Source organism: Leptonychotes weddellii, chromosome 6 (genome assembly GCF_054177405.1).
Source record: "Leptonychotes weddellii isolate Sample4059 chromosome 6, ASM5417740v2, whole genome shotgun sequence".
In the NCBI taxonomy this organism is placed as follows: Eukaryota; Metazoa; Chordata; class Mammalia; order Carnivora; family Phocidae; genus Leptonychotes; species Leptonychotes weddellii.
The window spans coordinates 25,473,650-25,484,341 of record NC_138374.1 but is presented as its reverse complement, the minus strand read 5'-3'; positions in this window follow the sequence as shown (position 1 = coordinate 25,484,341).

Genomic DNA, 10,692 nt, shown 5'->3' with positions numbered 1-10,692 from the left:
AAAAACAAAAACAAAACCACATTGGCCTCCCTTTAGTTCAATCCTGCCTTCTTTTCTTTCAGTTGAATCTTTTCAGGCTGGAATCTTTAAACTTAATTACAAAATGAAACGAAAACAACAAAGCTACACTCTAAATGCCTGGACTCACGACCCCAAACATACTAGCAGCTCAACCACAGAGCAGCTTGGCTACCAAGGCTCATGGGCCAAACACCTCCGCATTTCAATTTCTCATCTCAGCCCTGGGTGGATCAAGCATAATGGATTCAGGCTGGCGCCATGGCTGGACCTGGGGCCGGGGCCGGGGCGGGGGCACTCAGGTCTTCCCCAGACCTCCTTCTTTTTTTTTTTTTTTTTTAAAGATTATTTATTTGAGAGGGAAAGAGGGAGAGAGAGAAAGCACCAGAGAGGGGAGTGTCAGAGGGAGAAGCAGACTCCCTGCTGAGCGAGGGGCCCGATGCGGGACTCAATCCTGGGATCACCTGAGCTGAAGGCAGACGTTTAACTGACTGAGACACCCAGGCGTCCCTCCAGACCTCCTTCTTAGCTGCCTTCTCTGAGCATCTGTCCTCTAACCAGCTGCACACCTCTGCACATCAGAGCTGCCTAAGCCCAGGCATCCTGGTCTCCTGGTGAGGAACAACAGTCAAGGTCTGGCTCCTCCTATGTTTTTCAATCCCTCCTCCCTCCTTGCCCCTATCCATCCCCACATCTCCTGCTTCCTGGATGACTCTTGTCCTTAGAAGAGGAGGCCCTGCTCCCACTCTCAGGCCCATTTTTCCCTGCCCTGTTAAATCCTGTTACCTGAAGCACACCTACTGGCTGAGATTTAGGTTCACTCAGGTTCCCAGCTGATATTTGGGTCTAGTCTCTCCTTTGCCTTGTGCCTTGGAGAAAGCATTATATTCCCTGGCACTTCATGTCTCCTGCTGGATCCCTCCAATGGCCTGGAGCAGATTCCTCACCTCCTGCAAATTGTTCTTTCTGCTTGGAATGCCCTTCTATCCTTTCTTACTTGGCTACTTTTTAGTTATCCTCTGGATCACAGCTTAGATGTCACCTCCTCTAAGAAGCTCCTCTCATTCCACATCTGTGTTGGGTGCCTTTTTAGCTCTTAAAACACTATACTGAAATGGACTCATTACTTATATGTCTCCCACACTGGTCTCTCAGCCCTGACAACCTGTATCTTGTTCACTAGTGTGTCCCAGCACCTAACAGTGTTTGTCATGTGGTAGGTGCTCAGCGAATGTTGTTTATTTAGCTTTTTAATCAATCGATGATTAAACCCCTCCTGGTTTGAAAGCCTGACCTACTACCCATCAACTTTCATCTGCTGTATAAGGATAGTTTTGTCTCCCTGGTCATGTGTGGGGGCAGAATGACTCTAGTGAATGAGGTCACCCAGTCACCCACCTCCTCGATGGACCTGTCCAGGTTTCCAGAAACCTTCTGACCTCCTATCTATAGATTTTCCAATATCAAAAATACTATATATGGGGCGCCTGGGTGGCTCAGTTGGTTAAGCAACTGCCTTCGGCTCAGGTCATTATCCCAGAGTCCTGGGATCAAGTCCCACATCAGGCTCCCAGCTCAGCGGGGAGCCTGCTTCTCCCTCTGACCCACTCCCCTCTCATGCTGTTTCTCTCTCTCTCTCAAATAAATAAATAAAATCTTAAAAAAAAATACTGTATATGGACAATGTATTATCAATCAAGGTAGACTAGGTTTGTAGCTGTAACAACCCCCTATCAGCGGTTTAAGATAAGGAAGGTTTATTTCTCCTTCACACCGTATGTGCATTATGGTTGGGTGGGGACTCTGCTTTGCACGGACAGTTCTCAAGGACCCAAGCATGGCTCTAAGAAGTCTTGTGGTTAGGGGCACCTGAGTGGCTCAGTTGGTTAAGCATCTGACTCTCGATCTCAGCTCAGGTCTTGATCTGGGGGTTGTGAGTTCAAGGGCCCTGTCATGTGCAGCCCAGCGTGGAGCCTACTTAAAAAAAAAAAAAGTCTTGAAGTTAAAAAAAAAGTTTAAATCCTGTTTACATGTGTTTAACCTTCTGTTTCTCAAATTATTTGACCTTAAAACTCTTTCTCTTATATAACACCTATTTCTTTTTTTTTTTTTTAGATTTTATTTATTCATTTGAGAGAGAATGAGATAGAGAGAGCATGAGAGGGGGGAGGGTCAGAGGGAGAAGCAGACTCCCCGCCGAGCAGAGAGCCCGATGCGGGACTCGACCCTGGGACTCCAGGATCATGACCTGAGCCGAAGGCAGTCGCTTAACCAACTGAGCCACCCAGGCGCCCTATAACACCTATTTCTATCCTATGGACCTCATGCTCAGAAATGCCAGTCTAAAGAGGATGAAGCATAACAGATTTCTGTGGGACTTCTAATAGGTGATAAAATAAGAGTAAAGCAGTCTCTGCTCAGATTTACTGATGTTTAAAATGTGTTCAAATATCTGTGGGTCCTTACTTTGTGCCAAGTGAAGTGCTCTGCCAGGTGCTGGGGATATAGGACTTGCAAAATGTATATGGTCCTTGCTGTCATCAAGCTTCCCTTCCAGTGGGGAAGACACATATTAAACCACTAACAGCCACCCTCACTATGCACACAAAGTAAATATGTTCCAAAGTGCTATGGAAGAAAGGCACAGGGTATGCTATGAGAGTGTGTAATAGAGTGACCTTACCTAGTCATGTAAAGCTGCCCCAAGGAAATTAATCTACTATTTAGTCAGGCAACGTGAGGGTGGAGAGTAGAGGTTGTGGGTAGAGATGGGAAATGTATCAGGCAGAGAAAACAGCATGTTTAAAGGCCCTGAGATAGGAACACAGAGGTCAGTAAATTTGGAACACTTTGGGAAAGGGGGATGAACAAAGGGCCATATCATGCAGGCCTCACTGGTCAAGTGGGCATTTTGAGTTTTATTCTGAGAGCAGTGGGAGCCAATGAAAGGGCTCCCAATCCAACAGGGAAAATGCAGACACATTCCGCTATTTATTTGTATGGCTTTTTAGACTATTTCATTGGCATAGCACATTATGCTTTACAAAATACTTTCGTGTCATTATCTTATGTCTTCCTTGCAGCAGCTTCTGAAGGAAATAGTTCAAATACTAGTATGGATGGGAATGTGAGGCTCAGAGATGTAAGTAATGTGTCTAGTGACCCAGTCTGGGAGAAGATATCCATATCCTGGTCATTTTACTTCTTAGGCTAGACATGCAGAGAAAGCACTGGCTCTGCATGAGTCTATCTTGGAATCTATGTCCTTACTGGCAGGGAGGCCTTTTACTGAGGGCTATATAGTGGGAATAGTGGTTAAGTGCTCAGGCCAAGTGTCTGCCAAACTGAAGTTCAAATTCCAGCTCAGCAACCACTTACTAGCTAGCTATCCTCTAGCAAGTTCATTAACCTCTCTGACCCTCACACTCCTTATTTGTAAACTGGGGGTAATCATACTGACCTCATAGTTGCTATAAAGATTAAATGAGATAATGCAAAAGGTGAAAATGTCTGACACTTAGTAGGAGCTCAACAGATATCAGTTCGATTTTTTAGAGAAATAACTGACTCTTTATTTTGGAACCTTGGGATATACTGAATGTGGAACTTAAATGAAGCTAAAATCCCTTCATACCAGGGTTCATTGTATATGAAATGGGTTGAATTCTTGTGTGATTTGCAGACATTCAAGATGGTACAGAGGAGGAAGAAGTTCTGGGGCCCTTTTCAATAACAATGTTGATGCTCAAAGTGAAGTCTTTACAGCTAGCACTTCTACCTTCTATACTGTGTAGGAGAATTCTGCAGGTAATTTCCCTGGGAGCTAAGTGCAGGGAGTAATTGCCCAGGTGTTCTCCCAGGTGGATATTTAGTGATGGCCTTGAGAACCACATTCAAGGAGCTGTCTAGGGGTCAGGACCCTGGAAAAACAGCATTTAAGGGTCTCAGAGTTCTGCTAAACATTAGCTGAAAGGCGTTCCCAGAGAGTTGGCAGGGATATTAAGGTGAAGTGCAAAGGCCTGGAGTGCGGGGAATATCTGTGATTCACTGGGTATCCCTGACTGTTTGTGGGGCTTCTAATTCAGGGCAGCATAGACCTTTGTGGGACCTGCCCTCCTCCCTGGGGTATGATGTTGTACTCTGAGAACTTTATATGGAAAAAGATAGGCCTTGAGTTTTCCTAGCTTTGCAGTTAATCTTTGCTCTTGAAGATGGGCCTGCCAGAAATGGGTGGAAGGTTGAGTAGGGTCTCAGAGAAGTCTAATCAGTGACTCTCAAACATTTTTACCCTGACTCACAGCCTGAAATATATTTTGCATGGTGACCCAGCATGCTGGCTCTCTCTCTCTCTCTCTCTCTCTCTCTCTCACACACACACACACACATATACACCTCTGAAACAAAATTTTAGTAAGCAGTACCTATACTTACATATGTGATGCACCTTGGTATTTTACTTTCTATTTTATTCTATTTCATTAAATTGATTTCATGACCCCGCTAATGGAATGCAACCTGCACTTTGAGAAATATTGGTCTTATAGATGATGACTTGTCCTTGAAGGTGATTGAGGAAGATGTTATCCATGAATAATGAAATTCAGATGAGCAATGCCAAAGGCTGAACAGACTGACTGTATACTTTAAATGCTCATAGCAGATCCAGAATCTGGCTTTATGTCACTTCTGGACATTGAGATTAGAGACAGTAAAAATAATAAGAAAAATAACAACACTTACTAAGGACCTACTCAGTGCAGAGAACTGGGCTAGGTACTTGAGTGGGATAAAAATATAAATAGTAAATACTCTCTCTACTTAAAAGTGTTCATAACCTAGTGGAAAGATGGACTGGATCATAAACACAAGAATATGAGGAGATTTCAGGCCAACATATCAGACTGAGTTGATGTGGGAAGATGTCTCTCACTAGAAATATAAACTTTATAATTGCTTATGATAAATTTAAAAACATATAAAATATAACAATTGAAAAGTACATAACCACATTTTAAAGCAGTAAATGGAAGTTTCTAAGTGCCAGGAATGAAAAGAAAACTCAGAACCAAAGTGGCCATGGGGAGCTCACAGAGGCCTTGGATCCAGTACTATGTCATAAGAGCTAGAGTTTAACAGTGATGAGGATAGAAGAGTGAGCCCCAGGCCACTGCATTTTGGGGAATTGGAGCTGAGCTTCCTTCATAAACTTAGGAGCCATGAAGTGTCACTTATCCATGAAACAGGAACTGGAAAACTCCACTCAGGATGAGGACTCAGTAGAAAAGCTTGTCATCTTTCTGTGGCTGAGGGTGGAATAAAAATTATTCTGTGAGAAATTAGAAACCCAAGCCTGTGCTGAACATAGATGTGCAGTGTAAATTTGCACTACTCACAAGGTGTAGGAAACTCAATTCAAGAAAATAACAAGTAAAATGGTCCAGAAATAGTGAGACTCATAGAGTCCCAGCAGAGGCAAAACTGCCTGACATGATGCTTCCTCCATGGCCAAGGGCATTTAAGTCTCTTATAGAAACCAAGTTCTGCTGGAGATGAGTTCACAATAAAGAACTTCGAACCACAAGAAGAAATGAACCACTACAGGGGTGCCTGGGTGGCTCAGTCAGTTAAGCGTCTGCCTTCAGCTCAGGTCATGATCTCAGGGTCCTGGGATCGAGCCCTGCATTGGGCTTCCTGCCCAACAGGGAGCCTGCTTCTCCCTCTCCCTCTGCTGCTCCCCCCACTTGTGCTCTTGAGCTCTCTCTGTCAAATAAATAAATAAAATCTTTATTTATTTATTTGACAGAGAGAGACACAGCAAGAGAGGGAACACAAGCAGGGGGAGTGGGAGAGGGAGAAGCAGGCTTCCTGCTGAGCAGGGAGCCTGACGTGGGGCTCAATTCCAGGACCCCAGGATCATGACCTGAGCCGAAGGCAGATGCTTAACGACTAAGCCACCCAGGCGCCCCAGTAAATAAAATATTTTTTAAAAAATGAGAATCAGCAAAGACAATACATTGGAGAATTCAAATAACTATATAGGTAATGAAACAATATGGAAAATACTTTAAATAAAGATATTTAAAATATTCCCCCTAAAAAGGAAAGAATAAAATCCCAAAGGCAAGAATACGGCATAATGGAAAAGAAAAGTAGAATTTAAAGAACCAAATAAAATTTCTAGAAATAAAATATTGAAATAAAAACAACTCAATGGAGTGGTTAAGCAGTTTATAACACTGCTGAAGAGAGAATTAGTGAATTGGAAGGCAAATTGGAAAGTACCCAAAATGCCCCTCACAGAGTTAAAGTCATGGAAAATATGAAGAAGAAGCTAAGAAACATGAGAAATAAAATGAGAAGGTCCAGTAGAGATATTAGAAATTCCAGAAGAAGAGAACAGAGAGAAAAGGGAGAGTAGCAATATATAAAGATTCAATGGTGGCAAATTGACCAGTATTGAATGCAAAAAAAAATAAGCTGTCAATAAGAAGGAACACAGCTGGATTTCCAAGCAGAATAAATGAAAATATATATACACCTAAAAACATTAGTGATTCTGCAGAACATCAAAGATAAAAATCTTAAAAGCAACCAGCATAATGACAATCAGACAGGCAGCAGGCTTCTCGTTAGGAGCAATAGGAACCAGAAGAGAAATAATTACAGCCTCAAAATGCTGAAGGAAATAACTGTCAACTTAGAAAACTATACCCCAGATAATTATCATTCAACACAGAGAGGGTGAAATAAAGACAATTTCAGATACGAATGAAAGAGTTTACTATTCATAGATCCTTGCTAAAAGAATTTCTAAAAGATTTTGGTGAGAAATTGAACCCAAAAGGAAGAATTGGGCTAACAGAAGCAATGGCGAGCAATGAAATTGGTAAATATGTGGGTAAATCTAAACAATAATAATTATTAATAATAATTTTTTGAAAGAGTATAAAAATATGGTGGAACTAAAATACTAATCAATAAATTACATGAAAAATGGAAGAGCTTGGTTTACATTCTAAGATCCTTCTATTGTTTAACAGGAGAACAGAAATACACATTAACATTAGTCTTTAAGTAACATAGGCATGTTTAAAAAATTAAGAGTAACTCTGTTTGGCTAGAAATAGAATGCTTAACTTCCAAACCAGTAAAAAAGAAAATTAAAAAAAAAAAACAGAATAAAGAAAACTCATCAATATTGTAGAAGGTATGGAAGAGGGAAAGCAAAGAAAAAGCATCAAAACAAAACACAGAGATGATAGAAGTAAGTCCAAATGCATTAATCACAATAAAGGTAGACATATCAAATTTTCCCATTAAAAGAGACTTTCAGTTTGGAGTTTTAAAAAATCCAGGCATAGGCTGTTCACAAAAGACTTGCCTAAAATAAGGTCACAGAAAGATTGAAAATAAAGATATAAAACAAGATATGCTAGGCAAATATTAACCAGAAGGAAGGTAGGCTAGCAATATTGATATCAAACAAGAATTTAAGAGCAAAAGCACTAATAAGGATAAAATGGGATATTATTTATTGATAAAAGGAAAAGTCCAACAAGGAGATTTGCTCATCAGCCGGCTGGGGCCGTCCTGCCTGAGCAGCTTGAGTCCAGCCTAGAGAGGCTCCCCTGTCTTGAGGAGCTGAGGGACAGCTCCCTAGTCTGACTGTATTGCTTTGTCTTGCACCTGCCTGGGCTGGGGACGGTACAACACAGTGCACTGCTAGGAAAAAACATGCTGTTTTTCTCAGGTACAGCTTATAACTGTTCCATGATTTAGGTACTTGTTTATTGTAAACTTTTAGTATTTGGATTTTGCAAGTTTCGGGGGTGAGAGGAAACCATTAACCAGAATTGCCCAAAACCGGGAAGGGGTAACAACACTGGGCTGGAAAAGAACTAAATCCTCCATGGGATTCAAAAATAGCAAATACCACTGATACGCCCTTGGGATTTCTCTCAAACTCACTCTGTGAGTGGGAGGGACCCAAGGGGCTCTAGAATTTGAGGCCAAATTGGAGGGTTTGGTATATATCCTTTAGTGGATCAGATGACAGGAAGCTGGATGAGGCTTACAATCTGGAGACCTGGAGTCCTGTCCCTATTTGTGAAATTGGATCAGCATGTTGTGTTCCAGCCTCAAGGTGACCCGACATCTACAGATACTTAGAACCACACCTTCTGGGTATACCTCCCCTTGTATACTGTGTCCCTCCAGACCTATTACAGTGTGGTTGGTCCATGGGACTTGGCAATGTGGCTTTCTTGGCTTCATCTTTTAAACTCTGGTCAGCACGGCCTAAAGCCAAGGCCTTCCCCTTTATGATGGAGTTGTTCTCAAGAGTTTTTATTTGCCTATCCTTTGGAGAGTTTGTGAGTTTATTTCTGTGACATGTACCTCTTGAGGGTCTGCCCAGCATCTTTGGGAACAACTCTCTCCATCCACAGGGGTGGATTCCTAGGAGGCATTTTTGGCCACAGTTGACTGAGGTAAGGTCAGATACCTCACACAAAAGAAGCCAATCAGATTCCTACTCTTGGGAGTTGGGAATTTGAACTGTTGGGGCCAGGGACTAGGATGCTTACAAGTAGAGTCACATGATGGCACCAGGAAGGAGAAGGCCCATGGGCTTCAGCTTCTAGGGACACAGAGCTGCTTTGGCTTCTGCCTTTCCCAAGCCTAGATATGTGATGATACTCCTGAATATCCTCAGTAAACATCCCTTTGTGCTTAAGCTAGCTCAGATTTCTTTCTGCCATTTTCAGCATTTTTTTTTTTTTTGGTAGCCTTATAAACATGGCTTAAAGAAGGGATCCCCTCTTCAGTAGGAAGGGTCTTCTAGCAATTCATAGAGCTGCCAATTCAGAAGGTTTGAACTGAAGGGCTAAGGGCTCCAAAATGTAGCTTAAGGGCTCCAAGGTGGCAGCAGGTCAGTCCACTCCAGAACAGGGGCTGAGTCTGCCTGTCATCCATTGAGTAGGACTACATTTTCTCATCCTAGGAGGAGTCACTGGAAAGCTCTGACCTGGCTTTTCCCTGTTCAGCAGGCAGCCCAGCCTTCCACTACACCAGAAGCAGTAGATATACCAAAGTGTCCCATTTAATAGCACTGAGCCAAGCAACGAGTAAACTACTCCAGGATTAAAAATGTGTTGAAAGAACTAAGCAGGGAATCAGGGAAAGAAACCATAATGAGTCATTGTGCAATGTGGAGCTGTATCCAAATGGTGGGGTTCTCTGAAGACATTGGCTAAACTTGATCCCGTGGAGTGGTATTCTTTGTAGACGTTTGGTGTACATGATCTTGTATTCTACATGTACCATGGGTTTACCTGTTCCTGTGGGTGGTATTCTTAGAGACCATTGATATATCTAATCTTGCAGGCAGTTTTCCAGGAAACCATGGTTGTATCTGTTTGTATGGAGTGGGGTCCCTTCTAGACCAGAAGGATACCTAGTCATGTGGGAAGATGTGCCTGGGGCCACAGGTATACCTACACTGCTTCTGAAGGCACGGTATCTCCAAAGACCACAGTCATAGCTGGTCTTGATTAGCACAACTTCCCCATTCTTATCAAGACCTCCTAAATGATAACAGCTTCCTTTATTAAAAATAAATGCCACTAGAGAAGAGTGCCAACTAATACAGGTAGAAGGAATTGTAGAATTAGAAAATTCACCATCTTATAACCACTATAGTTACAACTGATTCAGGTAAGATCATCAATGGATCCTAAATTCCCTGTATAAAAGATATTTAGAGGACAAGATATTCACACAGTCTCAAATCCCACCTCTGCCCCCATCATAACCTAGTACTTAGAGAGGGCAAAGGGCACCTTTACAATGGAGAAATTTGGATGATGCTACCTTAAAAATGATCAAACTTATCATCACCAATAATGAGAGAAACTGATATCCTATGGCTCCTGATAAGATGCACTGAGAAGGAAACATCACCTTGCCCAAAATGTTTAGCCTGAATTTAATCATGAGGAAACAGACAAATCCAAATTGAGGGACATTCTTCTGCCTGGATTTTCCAAAACTCATGAAAGACACCCCCCCCCAAAAAAAGAAGTTGGAGAACTATTACAGAATAAAGGAGATTAAAAAGACAAAAATAAACACAATGAAAGATCTTGGATTGGGGTGAGGGAGGGGCAGTTATAAAGAACATTATTGGGACAATTGAAGGGTTTTGAATATGAACTCATATATGAGGCAAAGGTTAAAATCTCCTGAAAGTGATCATCACACTGTTCAGTGCAGACGAATGTCCTTGTTCTTAAAAGATAACTGCGGAAGTATTTCGGGATGAAGTGTCATCTCTCTCTGTCAAATAAATAAAATCTTCAAAAAAAAAAAAAAAGAAGAAGCTTAAGAGCCACATTGACCACATACAGTGTGTGGACCTGGATTAGAAACCAATTCAGGGAAATTTGAATAAGGAATAGATATCTGATGAGAGTAAGAAATTATAGTTAATTTTTTATTTAAATGAGATGATGCTATTGGGGTAATGTTAAAAGAGTCCATAGCTTTTTGAAATGCATATTAAAATATTTATGGGTGAACTGATTTGATGTCTGTAGCCAAATAGTCCTGGCAGACAGAAGAAATAAGATCAGCTATATGTTGATAGTTGTTGAAACCAGTTGATAGGTATATGGA